This window comes from Caretta caretta, chromosome 1, assembly GCF_965140235.1.
Source record: "Caretta caretta isolate rCarCar2 chromosome 1, rCarCar1.hap1, whole genome shotgun sequence".
Taxonomy (NCBI): domain Eukaryota; kingdom Metazoa; phylum Chordata; order Testudines; family Cheloniidae; genus Caretta; species Caretta caretta.
The window spans coordinates 126490604-126506000 of record NC_134206.1 but is presented as its reverse complement, the minus strand read 5'-3'; the positions used below and the strand labels follow the sequence as shown (position 1 = coordinate 126506000).

The window sequence follows — 15397 nt, the reverse complement described above, 5'->3', positions numbered from 1 at the left end:
AGGGGCAGCACTGGAGTGGCTGTTTGCCTTGCGGGCTTTACAGTAGGCATTCTGCAGCTCCTTCCCTTTAACCCTGCACTGCAGAGCGTCCTGGTCATGGCCCCTTTCCATAATGTCCCTTGATATCTGCCCAAAGGTATCGTAATTCCTACAGCGGGAGTGCAGCTGGGACTGGACAGCTTCCTCCCCGCAAACACTGATGAGGTCCAGCACCTCGCCATTGCTCCTACTGGGGATCGCCTGGCGCGTGGAGGCATGGTCACCTGGAAAAATTCGCTGAGAGCACTCCACACCTGGCTGAGCAAACAGGAAGGGGATTTTCAAAATTCCCAGAGAATTTAAAGAGTGGGTCTGACAGTTGGTTACCTGAGGGCAGGGCAGTAGAGTTCAAGTGATGACCAGAGTGGCTAGAACAGGCATTGTGGGACTCTTCTGGAGGCTGATCAGAGTGCACTAACAGACTAGGGTGTCCAGACTGGCGCTGGGGCACTCCAGCGAGGGCGCACTAAACGTTATTCCACTCGCTGAGCTGGGGTACCAGGAGTGCTCTAGCCACGGAGTCAGAGCGCTCTACATGCCTTGCCAGTGTGGACAGGTAGTGAGCTAGTGTGCCCAGGGCTCCTTTAATGCGTTCTAACTCGCAAGTGTAGCCAAGTCCTTAGGAGCCATTAGGCCAGATTCACTGACACGCCAGTGGTTTTGTGTCATTCAAGCTATTCCAAGCAGTGGACCAGTGCATCTGGGACATTGCTTTGCTGGAGAGGCCTGTCTTTTGGAAAAGACATAGGACCGGATTCATAAGGTCATAGATTCCGAAGTCAGAAGTGTCCACTGTGATCACCAAATCTGACTTCCTATATAACCCAGGCCATAGAAATTCCTCCACACTGTGTTATTCCAGGTTCATGCTGAAATAACTCCATTGGCTTCAGAGGAGGAACACCAACATAAAACTCGAGTAATGCAGTGGTGAGCCAGGCCTATAAAAATTGAAGTCTATTTCGTGGTCATTAAACATCCCTCGGAATAAACAGTGCGACACAGAGTGCCAAATCCACAGTATCCCAGTGACACTTCTAAGCAATCCTGCCACTGAGATTGATCAACTGCAAATCACATAGGTTCATTTATGTTTCAAACTAATGTTGAGTTGTTATATATTCGCAGTATCACAGCAAAGAAAAAAATGCACCTCAATCTAAGAAGGAAAGCAAATATTACTGCAGAACTCTTAAATAGCGTGCATATTGCTTGTGGGTGTAGCTTCACATGCTTCATGGCTTCAGGAATTATTTATGAATTAGAGCCATTTTTTGTCTCAGAATGGAGCTCCTACTCGTTAAGCATAGTCATTATCAATGATTAGCTTTAAAGTTATTTTCATGCACCAGTGGTTCAGATTAAGAAAAATAAGTAACTTATTTTACAGCAACATGTAACAGCTGTATAGTATTTATTAATAGCTGACGGGTTCTTTGGATTTCTTTTTAATTACTATTGAAAAGAAATCATCAACCTTTTAAATTGCCACAAATCCCAGAATGACTAGAACAGTCTTTGTTTTTTAAATGTCATGTTATCTCAGGACAGAGCTGCAAAAAGATGAATTTGTCAGTTTGATGATGATATAATTTGCAGGTACTCAGGGTACATGGCTCTCCTTTTAATCCCAGCTGTGCTGATTTCTGTGTAGTAGACAATACATTACTTTTTCTGATGAAATTATGAGAATAGTGATTTAGCAAGGAGGAATAATTAAAACTGTTTGTCTTGCAGACTGTCAGAGGCTCTTAGGGATTACACAAATAAAAATTAACTTTTTTTTTCCTGTCTGTGTTACAGTCTCTGCAAAGTTCACAAACAATTGTAATCCTATTTTACTGAGTACAGACTTAAAAGTAAAAGGTTGGTTATCTTTCATTCATTAAGGATAGTCTTAGATTAGTGAAAAGCGAATATTTTATTATGAAAATGTGCTGATCACAAAACTGCCTGACTCTTGATTCTGAACTGTATTTTGGCCCCTTTATGCCACTTGGGGACTGAAAACCAGCCAGATTGCCTCACCAGCAATCCCCAGAGCTGTGTAGGCCAACAGAACGACCCTCTGCTGCCTCTCAATGTAGCCCCCACACAGGAGCAGGCCTGAGGAAAGAACGGGGTGTCCTAGAGTGTTTGTGGCTCATGCACTTTGCCATCCGGCTATGCTCGGACACCAGACAGTAATTTGGGGTTGTTGCAGCCAGGCCGGAAGTTAGAGCAGCCCTTGGGGCTGAGCCAAGGTAGCTCCCAGCCATCCAAGAATACAAAAAGCACAACATGTTAGAGTCACTTTCACCTCCACTCTTGCTGGCTTGTGCTTTTCACAGGATGACCTGCACTTTCTGCCCCAGCCTGTATGCATGACAGCTAGTGCACTCTCGCCACCTTCCCGTCCATCTGTGAACACCTTTCCCTGCACTTTGCAGGGCTGGCTGGGTCAAGGTGCTGACATGCATTCACTTGATGTAGGTCTGTTCCTCCTTCTGTTGAACTTATTCCTTCCCACCAAAATGCTGCTATCGCACCCCACCACCACGCATGTTGGCTACCACTCATGTCTGCTCCAGCAAGTGGGAGAAGGGAGTCTGCCAGAATAGCTGACCCACTGCAGACTTCCACATATCCTACGCAAGCTGATGGAGGGGTTGCAGTAGTGAGAGTGGTGTTCTGAGGAAGGGGGTTGCTAGGATGGCATTGAAGCCGCCTGGCTCCTCAAGCACTGAAAAGACCTCAAGTTCCATCCCGCTGCACCATCGGGGTGAATTAAGCGTATTTATCAAATGAGAATGTCCTGGGAGACCCAGAAGAGAGTGATAACTTTAAATGTGTTGTTTGTTTTACAATCAGGGTGGTGATGGAGCTATATGGCAGTGAGTTAACATTTGTGGGCCTTGTGGAAAGACTGGGCTTTCCAGAGGGGTATGAGGGAAGGGAGGGTGGGTGCTTGGCACACTGGGGTAGGAACATTATTCCAGGCATGGGTGAGGGTCAGGTGGCAGCATGGAAGGAGGCATGAAAAGAAAATGAAGGGAGGGGTGAGGGTGGCATCTCTGGTGAAACAAAAGAGTGATGGGGGGTTATAAAAAAGAGTGAGCTGAGAAAGAGATGAAAGTTCAGTGTGTGAACTTGTTTGCATGGTATTACAGTAGAGCCCTGATTGAAGCCCCTGGGTTCTGCTGTACAGTACATACTAAATAATAAATGGATGCAGAATTGTGCAGAGACTTGAAGGTGAGGACCAGAATTTTAAGCATGATTCAGTAAGTGCAGGGGAGACAGTGGAGGGATTTGAAGCACAGTTGCCAGCGGATTCAGAATCAGAGTTCAAGTCCCTGCATTTATTTTTATGTGTTAAAAACATTTACTGCATCACAACACACAACGATTTTCCTTCATGAATTCAGTTGGAAACTTCCCCAGCAAACAAAGGCTTAATCCAGGACCATCTCTGTTTATATAACGTTAAAATGAGGAAACAGGCTCACTCTTTAACGTCAGTCACAATAAAAAGTACGCATGGCATAAGAGAGCCAAAGTGAATTATTAAAGGGCAAAGTTCAATATATCCCCCCAATGAAGCACATTATCTCATCACCTGATGAGCTCACAATGTGTGTTTATTGCCCCACATAAACCTCACGGTATCGTTTCCCATTCTAAACAAGCACTCTAACCTTTTCGTTAAAGACCCCTACAAATAAAAGCACAACAAAATACTTCCTGGGGCACTTAATACAATGAAAAGGTTAATTCTTACAGCTGTTATTGTGGCCAGTGATAATTCTGGAAACTCGGAAGCGCCTGTTTATTCTGAATGGCACCCTACAGGATGAGGGCAGAAGCTGCTTATGCCCTGAAGGGGTGGAGCAGCAAGGCCTGGGTAAGATAGGTAGGGGAGCTGAGTGAGAACAAAATGAGGAGGAGCTGGTGAGGTACTGAGGAAGCTGGTTGGATTTATGAGAAGATTTTCATCTCAGAAATATTTCTGAAAAATTGTTGCACTCTTGAAGGATTTTGGTGCCAAATGAAATAGGAGGTATTTCTCCCCTTCTTCTCCTTCTATTTTCAGTTTCTTTTCATTTTCCTACCTTGGGGTTTGGCCCTTTGCCATTGCTCTTGTTCTTCTCAATGCCTGAATTAGCTCTGAGCCATTATTGTATATCCTGGGCCTGATAACCCACTCTTTCCCACAGGTTTTCCACAGGACGTGCACATACTGTACCAGCCTCCACATCAGTATACCACTTCAGCTATGACTCCTGTCACTATTCAAAAACAGGACTTCTGAAAAACAACTCTGTGCAGACCACATTTTGTGGAGCACTCTGCGTTTGGGCAGGAAAATTGAAATTGTTCCTCTCCCATGTTCTTGCTCTGCATTTGCTGCTCCCCCATCTGCCTACTAGTCAGTCCTGTGGAGAAGACTGCAGCCTGCCCCAACATGGCAGTACCATTTTTCTCATCCTTAGCACACAGAAGTAGCAAGGAGTGTGTGTGCGGGTGGGCGGAGGGGAGAGAAGGGAGGAAGTACCGCAGAAGAGACTGAGGAAAGCAGCCAAGTAGTGGGAAGAAAAAGTCCTGGGGTAAATGTTTCATTATTCCGGCTTTTAGCTAGTTGATGATTTGGCTGATAATGATTTTGAAATTAATGAACAGTCAGTATTCTATTTTATTTTAATTGATAAGAAAACAAAAACAACTACAATGGTTGCCCTTAAAATGTTACTACTAGTTAGAAACATGCTTCCTATGTTATACACATAAAAGGGAATAAATTGGAGGTTCCGAAAAGAGCTACACAAATGATTGGAAGGCTTGAAAACCTGCTTGTTGTCTGAAGCGTAAGAAGCCCAATCTACTTAGCTTACCAAAAAGAAGGCTAAGACATGACTTGATCACAGTCTGCGAGTACCTAGATGTGCAGAAGATCTCTGATGGTAATGAACTCTTTAATCAAGCAGAAGAAAGGCAGAAAAAGCTCAATTCAGACAAAAAAATAAGGCACAGATTTTTAATAGTGATCGCAATTAACCATTGGAACAACTTACCAAAGGATGTGTTGGATTCTCTATTACTTAAAGCATTTTTGGATGTCTTTCTAAAAGATGCACTGTAGCCCAACCAGTTATGGGATTAATGCAGGAATTGTTGGGTGAAATTCTATAGCTTGCATTTTACAGAAGATCAGACTAGGTCGATGGATCCTTTAGGCCTTAAAATGTATGAATGTATAAATCTATCAATAATGATAGAAATCGGGGAAATGAATCAGGTAGAAGAAACTTGCAAAATGTACATCCTTTTCAGTGGCCCAGTGTCACGTAGCAAGTTATGCAGCAAGGTCCCCCAATTTGCTAAAATTATTCTAAAAATGCGCTACAGGGAGAAAATATACAAACACAAATGTGTTTTATTTATTAGCACTGAAACAAAGGACTACCATTCCTCCAGGCTTTAGGAGCTACACAGGAGAGGAGACCTTTCAGATTGTGTGGCTAGTTGGAAGAATGAATTTTTTAATAGATTTTATAGAGCAAAGATAACTATTTATGTGGTATCTTTGCAAAACGTATACATTATGGTGCCATTAATGTCGCCACAAAATTTCATTACGCATGGGAAGTAGGCTGGCTGAAAAATGTAAAATGAAACATTTTCCCATAATAAAATGTTTTCACTGGAAAAGCTTGATTGTTGGTTGACTTTGCCTTCAAGAAAATCAAAACAAAATGTTTCTGAATTGAAAATTTTCAGAACTTTTCATTCCATGAAAATGTTGATATTTTGACCCTCTGTTCTAATTCAGGATAAAAATGTCAAAATACCAGAATTTCCCATGAGATGGAAATTCTGCTTTTCAGTTGGCTCTACATGGGACCTTTGGGATAACCATGCATTTTTTGCTATGTATAGCATAATGTCACCACTATGTATTTTGGATCTGAGTTAAACATTTTTGAGGTCTCTGCTATAGACTTATATACTCTAATGTGGAATCCTGGCCCCATGTAAGTCCATGGCAAAACTCTCATTGACTTCAGTGGAGCCAGGGACTTCACCCTGGGAGTGACTGAGAAGCATGGCACAATGTAATAAATCTTCTCCCGTGGAAACTCCTTTCTGGAGTGGCACCATATGAATGGAATTAACCAGAGCTGTGATGTATGTGATCAAAAATTCAGACTTTTCTTAAATGTGAGAGCACAGGTAGAGGGAAGACTTCCCAGGGTATGCCTATGAAAGAGATGCTCATGTGTCATGGCAACAAGGGGCTTATGACTATCTAGAGAGATTTTTTTTAGTTGACTGACAAGCTGTGCCCTAATTAGCTCCTGTTGCCCCAGACTTGGTAAAGTTCTTGAGCATGTACATAATTTTAAGTACATGAATAGTACCACTGAAGTCAGTGGAACTCCCCATGTGCTTACAGTTATTCATGTACTTTAGTGCTTTGCTGGATTGGGGCCATATAGTGCTTTTCATTCATAGGTCTATTACAATATAATAATATGCCCAAAGACCAGTTAGAGAAGTCCTCACCATGATTCTGAAGTTGAATCTCAAGCTCAGAAATCAAGCAATATAATCCTTCTTCCTCCTTACCCTTCTCCTTCGTCAAAAGACGCAAGGTTAGTCTACACTACAAACTAAAAATCTGCAGCCCTGAGTCTCAGAGCCCAGGTCAATTGACTTGGGCTCACGGGGCTCAGGCTGCAGGGCTAAAAATAGCTATGTAGTTTGCTTATCTTACTGAACACTATCCACACATACACTTTGGGCCTAATTCTTTCTTATTCAAGTGAGATGAATGACTAACTTCAGTGGGACTGGGGTGCCAGGATCAGGTCCTTTACCAGGCACCTCAGAGGATAGTTTATCTGTTTACTCTCTGGGTAGTTAGGACTGAAGGCTTACTCAGTTCCAGTACTGACACCACTAGGTGTTTACTTGGAAATGGTAGTGCTCTTGAAATACCTGGTGCTCTATATCTTTGGAGTATTTAATAAATTACTCTGAATGTTTTTTGTGTTATGCTTTATCAACCTGTGACGGTTGACAAATAGGTTTCCTAAACTAATACTATCAAAACATTAGAGTGCTTTGTATGTTCGGAGCATCCTATAGATAATTGATCCTCAAACTACCCTGTAAAGTAAGTGAGAAAGTATCATTATCCAATTTTATAGATGGGGAAACTGAGACAGAAAGGTAAACTGACTTGCCTAAGGCCAGGTCTACGCTACAGATCTATATTGGTATAACTATGTCACTCAGGGGTGTGAAAAATCCACACTCCTGAGCGATGTAGTTATACAAACCTAACCCCTTTGTGTAGACAGTGCTCTGTCAACAGGCGAACTTCTCCCATCAACATATCTACTGCCTCTCAGGGCGGTGGATTAACTACATCTATGGGTGAAGCTCTCCCATTGGTATAGTGGTGTCTTCACTACAGATAGGTCAGTTATAGAGTGATTGCTTTGTGAAAAGTATTTTACATCATTGCGTGTGATGTGAAAAGTCATTGTACATTACACAGGTGTGCATTTAATTAAGAAGAAAATAAATTCCAAATCCACTGGGAAACATTTTTATTAGTTGGGACATTGCTTGTTCTCATAACATCTTGGCTTGGTAATATAGCAATCTGTGTAAGTTAAACACTACTGATTTGCTGTGGTGTATCATTGTGGTTACCCAGAACCTGGCATTCTTTGAAAGAATTCACTGAAGTGGGGATGAACTATAAATTGGCATGAGACTATGCATGGCAGAATTATTAATTAAAAGCTGTCAGGAGGGGTTTGTTGTTTTGATTCCTCTTTTAATTTTGATCCATTCACTCTTTGCTTCATATTTAAATTGGTTTCTCAACAAAGGGAAGGGAATGTAAGTCATTAGATGGAGCAGATGTTCTAGCATTAGAAATCAAAGAGGATCTCTCTCCAAGTAGCTTTGTTGTGTTTACTGAAGGAGGAGCTGTCTTATGTTGTCAGTTATATGACTCAGATAATAACAATGATAGCTGAAAACTCTCGGTAGAATTAAGGCATAGCATGATTAACAGGAATAACAGTATTGCTCTTTAACATAACAAGTCTCTAGTGTGAATACTAAACTATGGTTAAGTATTCTTAGTTAATGATAGATCAGTCTACATTTAGGATTGAGGAGAGAGTTAAAAAAGATCTGTACTTTTTCTCTTATAATTAGGTGCTTGCATGCTATGGTAATGAAAGCCATAGAAATGACTATAAATAAATGAATGACATATTATATTACAAACTCAGAGAAGAAAGACAAGCATGGACTTGATGGCTAAGTTACTGGACTGGGACTCCGGAGAACTGGGTTCTACTCCTATCTTTGATCTGTGACCTAAGCAAATCACTGACTGGCTGTGCCTCTGTTTCCCCTCCCACCTTTGTATGCTTAGATTGTAATCTCTTCTGGGAAAGGACTGGCTCTAACTATACCTTTGTCCAGTACTTAGGACAATGCAGTTCTTGTGGCTGGGGCCTCTAGGCACTATTATAATATGGAGGAATTTGTGTTACCTTTACATATATATTGATTACATTTTCATTGTTAGTGATTCGGTCTGAGATGGTAACAATGAAATAGGGAGACAGGAGTAGTCAGGCTTGATTGTCTTTATTAATAAAGTTGCCTTTATTATTTAAGAGTAGCACATAATAAGAATAGATATACAATACCCAATCCAAAGTTTGCAGCCAATGCCAGTCTGATCCCAGTCCTGTCTGATCCGACCAATAACTCAAACTTGCAATCTTTTATAGATAGGTTGTTGACAAGCCATAACTTCCTTTTTTTACGCATGACAGTTACAGACATCCCCTTTTGTCTGGAACATGTTTGTAAATTTCTAAGCACATATTGCAATATCCAGACTTGACATCCTCATGTGGTTAGTATGTTTTGTGGTTAAAAAAGGAATATTATATTAAACATTAAGCAAATAAACTTTCCATTCTTATTAAACTAAATTTCCCTCTTCATAAAAGTTACACTACTTAATATTATTATTGAAAATTATTCTTAAAACTTCATGGGGGTTTGGTTCACTTACCAGTAGGCCTTTTCTTAGAAATAGGCCCTTTGACTTTATGGTTAAGGTTGTTATGTTCAGGGCCGGCTCCAGGCACCAGCTTTCCAAGCAGGTGCTTGGGGCGGCATTCAGAATGGGGCAGCAGTCCGTGTCCCGCGGCAGCAATTCGGCAGCAAAATTGGTAGAGCCGCCCCCGGTTATGTTGAGAGTCATCTGCATCAGGACTTCTCATTGGATGGCCTTGTGTCCCTATGAGAAAAATTGCTAATGAACAGATGTATAATTTTAACCATATTGGCTGCTGTCCAATAAGTTCTATATAGGCTGGGATGCTGCCAAACAGGCCCATGGAGTTGGGAAGATACAGTTTGCCATAGCGAGCAGTTTAAGCTCCTGTTTGACTAGTGCCTAGAACAGATATGGTTGCAAAACATCAACCATGATGGTTCAGTCTATATAGTGTTGTGGAAGGAGCAAACTAATAGAAACGGGCCATGATGAAACAATTCATATACCTTCTAATGGTATCACTATGAAGGGAGACTCATAGTCCAAATAGACACATTCACCATGAGACTATTAGTATTATTTATTATTTGTGTTTCTCTAACACCCTAAAACTCCAATTAGGGTTGAGGCCCCATTGCGCGAGATGCTGTATTAATACATAAGAATATACTTTTCCTTCCCTGAAGAATTTATAATCTAATTTAAATCAAAACATGATAAACAATAAGAGGGAAGAGGGATGGGAGAGGATAAGGTTAATAGTAATAAATTTATACTTAACATAGGCCTGCTATCCTGGGGGCAGTTGGGGAACCATGTTAGCTCCCAGTGTAACTTAGAATAGCCTCAGGGCTGCCCTACCTTATCCCAGTTTATAACATTCTAGAGGCTGTTATTTTGACAGGAATCTCTAGAGTGCAGTATTCTCCAGTCTTCCTCCCTCCAGTCTTCCTCCCTACACTGGGAGGTTAGAAGGATGTGGAGCAGAACTGGCTATGCTGGCTTGATGCCATTCATAGATTCCAAGGCCAGAAGGGACCACTGTGATCATTCAGGACCCAACTACATGATTAGGACATCTTTAAGTCCCCTTTGCACTGCATGCAACCATATGAAATACACGCATTGGTAGTACAAATTGTTGGCTTTGACAGGCTTCCACTCAGTACGTGACTAATCAAATGAGTGCTCATACCTCAGCAAGTTGTAATGCTGTGGTTGCTGAATTTGCTAAATTTGTTGTTCAGAAGACTAGATCCAGCATCAGATCATATGTGTGAGACACAAAACATGTTACTATTCCTGGCCTCAGATAAAAGTTCTATATATTCTAATAAATTCCTGGCCTCAGATAAAAGTTCTATATATTCTAATAAATATACATAGCTCTTTGGTGTCACAGCCAGCATTGCACTATGTTGAAAACATATTTGCCACCATTGCATCATACATCCTTTAAATAGTTTATTTAAATCAATGGGAGTTAGGCACCTTGGCACTTTCAAAACTCCCACTACCTACCTTTTGACATTTTTTGGTCCCTAAATACTTCTGAAAACCTGTCTCTAAGGCCAGAATTTTCAAACATGACCGTTTAAGGTTAGCCTCCTCAATGCATATTTAGGCTCTTAAATGAAAATGTCTTGATTTTTCAGAGGCTCTGAGCACCTATAGATCTCCTACTGATTTCAGTAGGGTTCAGAACAGTGGCCATACTCCTCCTAAGTCAATGTCTGATCATTTAATAGTTCAGCTTTGTTTCTGTTTTAAGTGACACACCTAGAGTCTGACAGAAGGCTTCAGAAGCTTTCTCAATTTTCTTGTACTAGAATTTCCACGAAAAAGCTGGCAGTAGGTATCAATTATCCAAGTTAAAACATGTGTCTTTCTTGCTGAGCCTTCCATACTTCAATTTTTTTCTTTGAAACTGGATTCACAATTTGTTCAACCCAGTACTGCATCTTTTACTATATATTAATATTAATATCTCTGATTCCAGAATAAATTGTCCTCCGCCACAGCATTGTCCTGGAAAGAGCAGCACTTTTCAGCTCTGTCTCCTCTGTTTCTAATTGTCTTTCTTTTTAAAAAGTGAAATGTAAACCATTTTAATATTGCATGAACCTATTAAAGTCCTCACTTTGCTCAGGGTTAGCAGTTCAAGTAGTCTGAAATCAATTTGGTGGTGCTGGCGAAGTCTTTATGGAGAACACTATAGTATAGTTGATGAAACATCTCCAGATCTTTCTTGGCCCCTAATTGAGACAGAGCAAAGAGAAGGATAGAAATAGAGAAATAGTGGATTAGAGGAGAGAAAATGGGAGGAGGGAGAGAGGGATGCATGGAAGAGAAGGGTAGAATAAGGCTTTTTAAGTCAAGGATGAAGTCTCTGGTCTTGAAAGCTGTATCACAGATTCTTGTCCTGTCTATTTGTGGTATCTGACATTTTGTACTGACCATAGATGTTGTCATTGTTATGAGCCCAGCTATTTACTCAGTGACCACTGTACATGTAATTATGGCTACATAATAGTGTCCATTCAAATTTTCAAATGAGTGTTTTCAATCACTCATAAAACATACTTGCTTTTAAACCATGCATAGTATTTTAAAAGGTACACTCACTGGAGGTCCCTTCTCCGCCTGCTGGGTCCAGGAGGCAGCCTTGGGTGGGTTCGGGGGGTACTGGCTCCAGGTCCATGGTGAGAAACTGTTCCTGGCTGTCGGGAAAACCGGTTTCTCCGCTTGCTTGCTGTGAGCTATCTACAACTTCATCATCATCATCTTCCTCGTCCCCAAAACCTGCTTCTGTGTTGCCTCCATCTCCATTGAAGGAGTCAAACAACACGGCTGGGGTAGTGGTGGCTGAACCGCCTAAAATGGCATGCAGCTCATCATAGAAGCGGCATGTTTGGGGCTCTGACCCGGAGCGGCCGTTCACCTCTCTGGTTTTCTGGTAGGCTTGCCTCAGCTCCTTAAGTTTCATGCGGCAATGCTTCGGGTCCCTGTTATGGCCTCTGTGCTTCATGCCCTGGGAGATTTTGACAAATGTTTTGGCATTTCAAAAACTGGAACGGAGTTCTGATAGCACGGATTCCTCTCTCCATATAGCGATCAGATCCCGTACCTCCCGTTCAGTCCATGCTGGAGCTCTTTTGCGATTCTGGGACTCCATCATGGTCACCTCTGCTGATGAGCTCTGCCTGGTCACCTTTGCTGATGAGCTCTGGCCAGCGTGGCAAGCTGTAGGTGACCATGCAAACAGGAAATTGAAATTCAAAAGCTTGCAGGCCTTTTCCTGTCTACCTGGCCAGTGCATCTGAGTTGAGAGTGCTGTCCAGAGCAGTCACAATAGAGCACTCTGGGATAGGTCCCAGAGGCCAATACCGTCTAATTGCGTCCATAGTACCCCAAATTCGACCTGGCAAGGCCGATTTAAGTGCTAATCCACTTGTCAGGGGTGGAGTAAGGAAATCGATTTTAAGAGCCCTTTAAACCGAAAAAAAGGGCTTCATCATGTGGACGGGTGCAGGTTTACATCAATTTAACGCTGCTAAATTTGACCTAAACTCCTAGTGTAGACCAGGGCTGAGACTTGTGTGTCCCAAAGAGCTGTTGAATTCAGTAACACAGTGTCCAATGAACCATCACATGAGTAATAGGCTTACTGTATCACTAGATTTATAATTAAAATACAGACAATACCTTAAGACTCAATGCTTTCCTTCTGACAGATATAATATATTAATAAAATATTAATGATTACTACTAATTGCTATCCTTCTGCTATTAAGAAATTTAATTTGTTGCTGTTAGTGATGATGATTTATTATTTATCCAAGGTTCAAAAATTTAATTGAGATACAAGCCTCCTTTACAAGGCAGTCCTGGTTAAGAATTAAGCCCTTATGTGGCAAAGAATTATGTACATGCTTAACTTAAAGCAGTGTAAATAGTATCTTTGAAGCCAGTGGAACTACACCCAGTATGTAAAGTTCAGCATGCACATTAATCTTTGCAATATCAGGGCCATATTTGGTTTTACTGTTCCCAATGTCTTCCCAGTGTAGAGTGGTTTTTATTGAAAAATCAACATTTACCATTACTGTACTTGCCTGGGCCAGATTTTTTTACTCATGTTGAGTAATATCTTACCCTCTGAATAGTCTTTGTTATATGATTACCATAATATTTCACTATGCTATCTTTGGACTAGGAAATCATAGAATCATAGCATATCAGGGTTGGAAGTGACCTCAGGAGGTCATCTAGTCCAACCCCCTGCTCAAAGCAGGACCAATCCCCAATTAAATCATCCCAGCCAGGGCTTTGTCAAGCCTGACCTTAAAAACTTCTAAGGAAGGAGATTCTACCACCTCCCTAGGTAACGCATTCCAGTGTTTCACCACCCTCCTAGTGAAAAAGTTTTTCCTAATATCCAACCTAAACCTCCCCCACTGCAACTTGAGACCATTACTCCTTGTCCTGTCCTCTTCTACCACTGAGAATAGTCTAGAACCATCCTCTCTGGAACCACCTCTCAGGTAGTTGAAAGCAGCTATCAAATCCTCCCTCATTCTTCTCTTCCGCAGACTAAACAATCCCAGTTCCCTCAGCCTCTCCTCATAAATCATGTGTTCCAGACCCCTAATCATTTTTGTTGCCCTTCGCTGGACTCTCTCCAATTTATCCACATCCTTCTTGTAGTGTGGGGCCCAAAACTGGACACAGTACTCCAGATAAGGCCTCACCAATGTCGAATAGAGGGGGACGATCACGTCCCTCGATCTGCTCGCTATTCCCCTACTTACACATCCCAAAATGCCATTGGCCTTCTTGGCAACAAGGGCACACTGCTGACTCATATCCAGCTTCTCGTCCACTGTCACCCCTAGGTCCTTTTCCGCAGAACTGCTGCCTAGCCATTCGGTCCTTAGTCTGTAGCTGTGCATTGGGTTCTTCCGTCCTAAGTGCAGGACCCTGCACTTATCCTTATTGAACCTCATCAGATTTCTTTTGGCCCAATCCTCCAATTTGTCTAGGTCCCTCTGTATTCTATCCCTGCCCTCCAGTGTATTTACCACTCCTCCCAGTTTAGTATCATCCGCAAATTTGCTGAGAGTGCAATCCACACCATCCTCCACATCATTTATGAAGATATTGAACAAAACCGGCCCCAGGACCGACCCCTGGGGCACTCCACTTGACACCGGCTGCCAACTAGACATGGAGCCATTGATCACTACCCGTTGAGCCCGACAATCTAGCCAACTTTCTACCCACCTTACAGTGCATTCATCCAGCCCATACTTCTTTAACTTGCTGACAAGAATACTGTGGGAGACCGTGTCAAAAGCTTTGCTAAAGTCAAGAAACAATACATCCACTGCTTTCCCTTCATCCACAGAACCAGTAATCTCATCATAGAAGGCGATTAGATTAGTCAGGCATGACCTTCCCTTGGTGAATCCATCTGACTGTTCCTGATCACTTTCCTCTCATGTAAGTGCTTCAGGATTGATTCTTTGAGGACCTGCTCCATGATTTTTCCGGGGACTGAGGTGAGGCTGACTGGCCTGTAGTTCCCAGGATCCTCCTTCTTCCCTTTTTTAAAGATTGGCACCACATTAGCCTTTTTCCAGTCATCCGGGACTTCCCCCTTCCCTCAAGATGAAAGGTGTTTCATGAAATAAGGTATTAATTTGATTTAAACATTTGTTTCATGCCAAATGTTACAAAGCTTCTTCCATTTTATTTTTTGACAGCAGCGAACTCTGATAATTATGTTCTATGCAAAATATAGTATTCTGGTTTACCTTTCCTGGTTGGATTAAACAGCAGAATTTTCATTTGCTGTCATAGTTGTCATGGTCTTTTGCTCATGCCACATTATTAAAAAGTGTGCTTTATACACACAGACTACACCTTCATCGGCTTAGAGCAGATTAAAAAACATTATCCTTATAAAATGAATAATTACACTAGCGATTTTAATATTTTTGTTTGCTTTTAGAAATGAATTAACTACCTCCCTAAGAAACAAACTTCTTATTGGATTATTGCTGGAAAGGATGGGCCTGGACTAAAATCCTGTCTCTGAATATCTCAAAGTTTTCCATGTGAATGTGAGAGTTTTGTGGCTTGAAGCTGTCTCTAAATAGAATGTTAATAAAATGCTATACTGGGCTGTCTGGATATGTGGCCTTTTTCCTCCCCTTCCTCATCAGAGTGTGAATAAAACCACAAAGCTGGGCACAGGACAAAGGAAGCTCTTTG

General features: G+C 41.7%; 1 protein-coding gene across 5 annotated transcripts in view; it reads left to right on the top strand.

Moving 5' to 3' along the window:
- DHRSX (dehydrogenase/reductase X-linked) overlaps window positions 1–15397 on the top strand; it is a 223268-nt gene that overhangs the window by 207326 nt on the left and 545 nt on the right. The gene's annotated exons all lie outside the window — the stretch shown is intronic.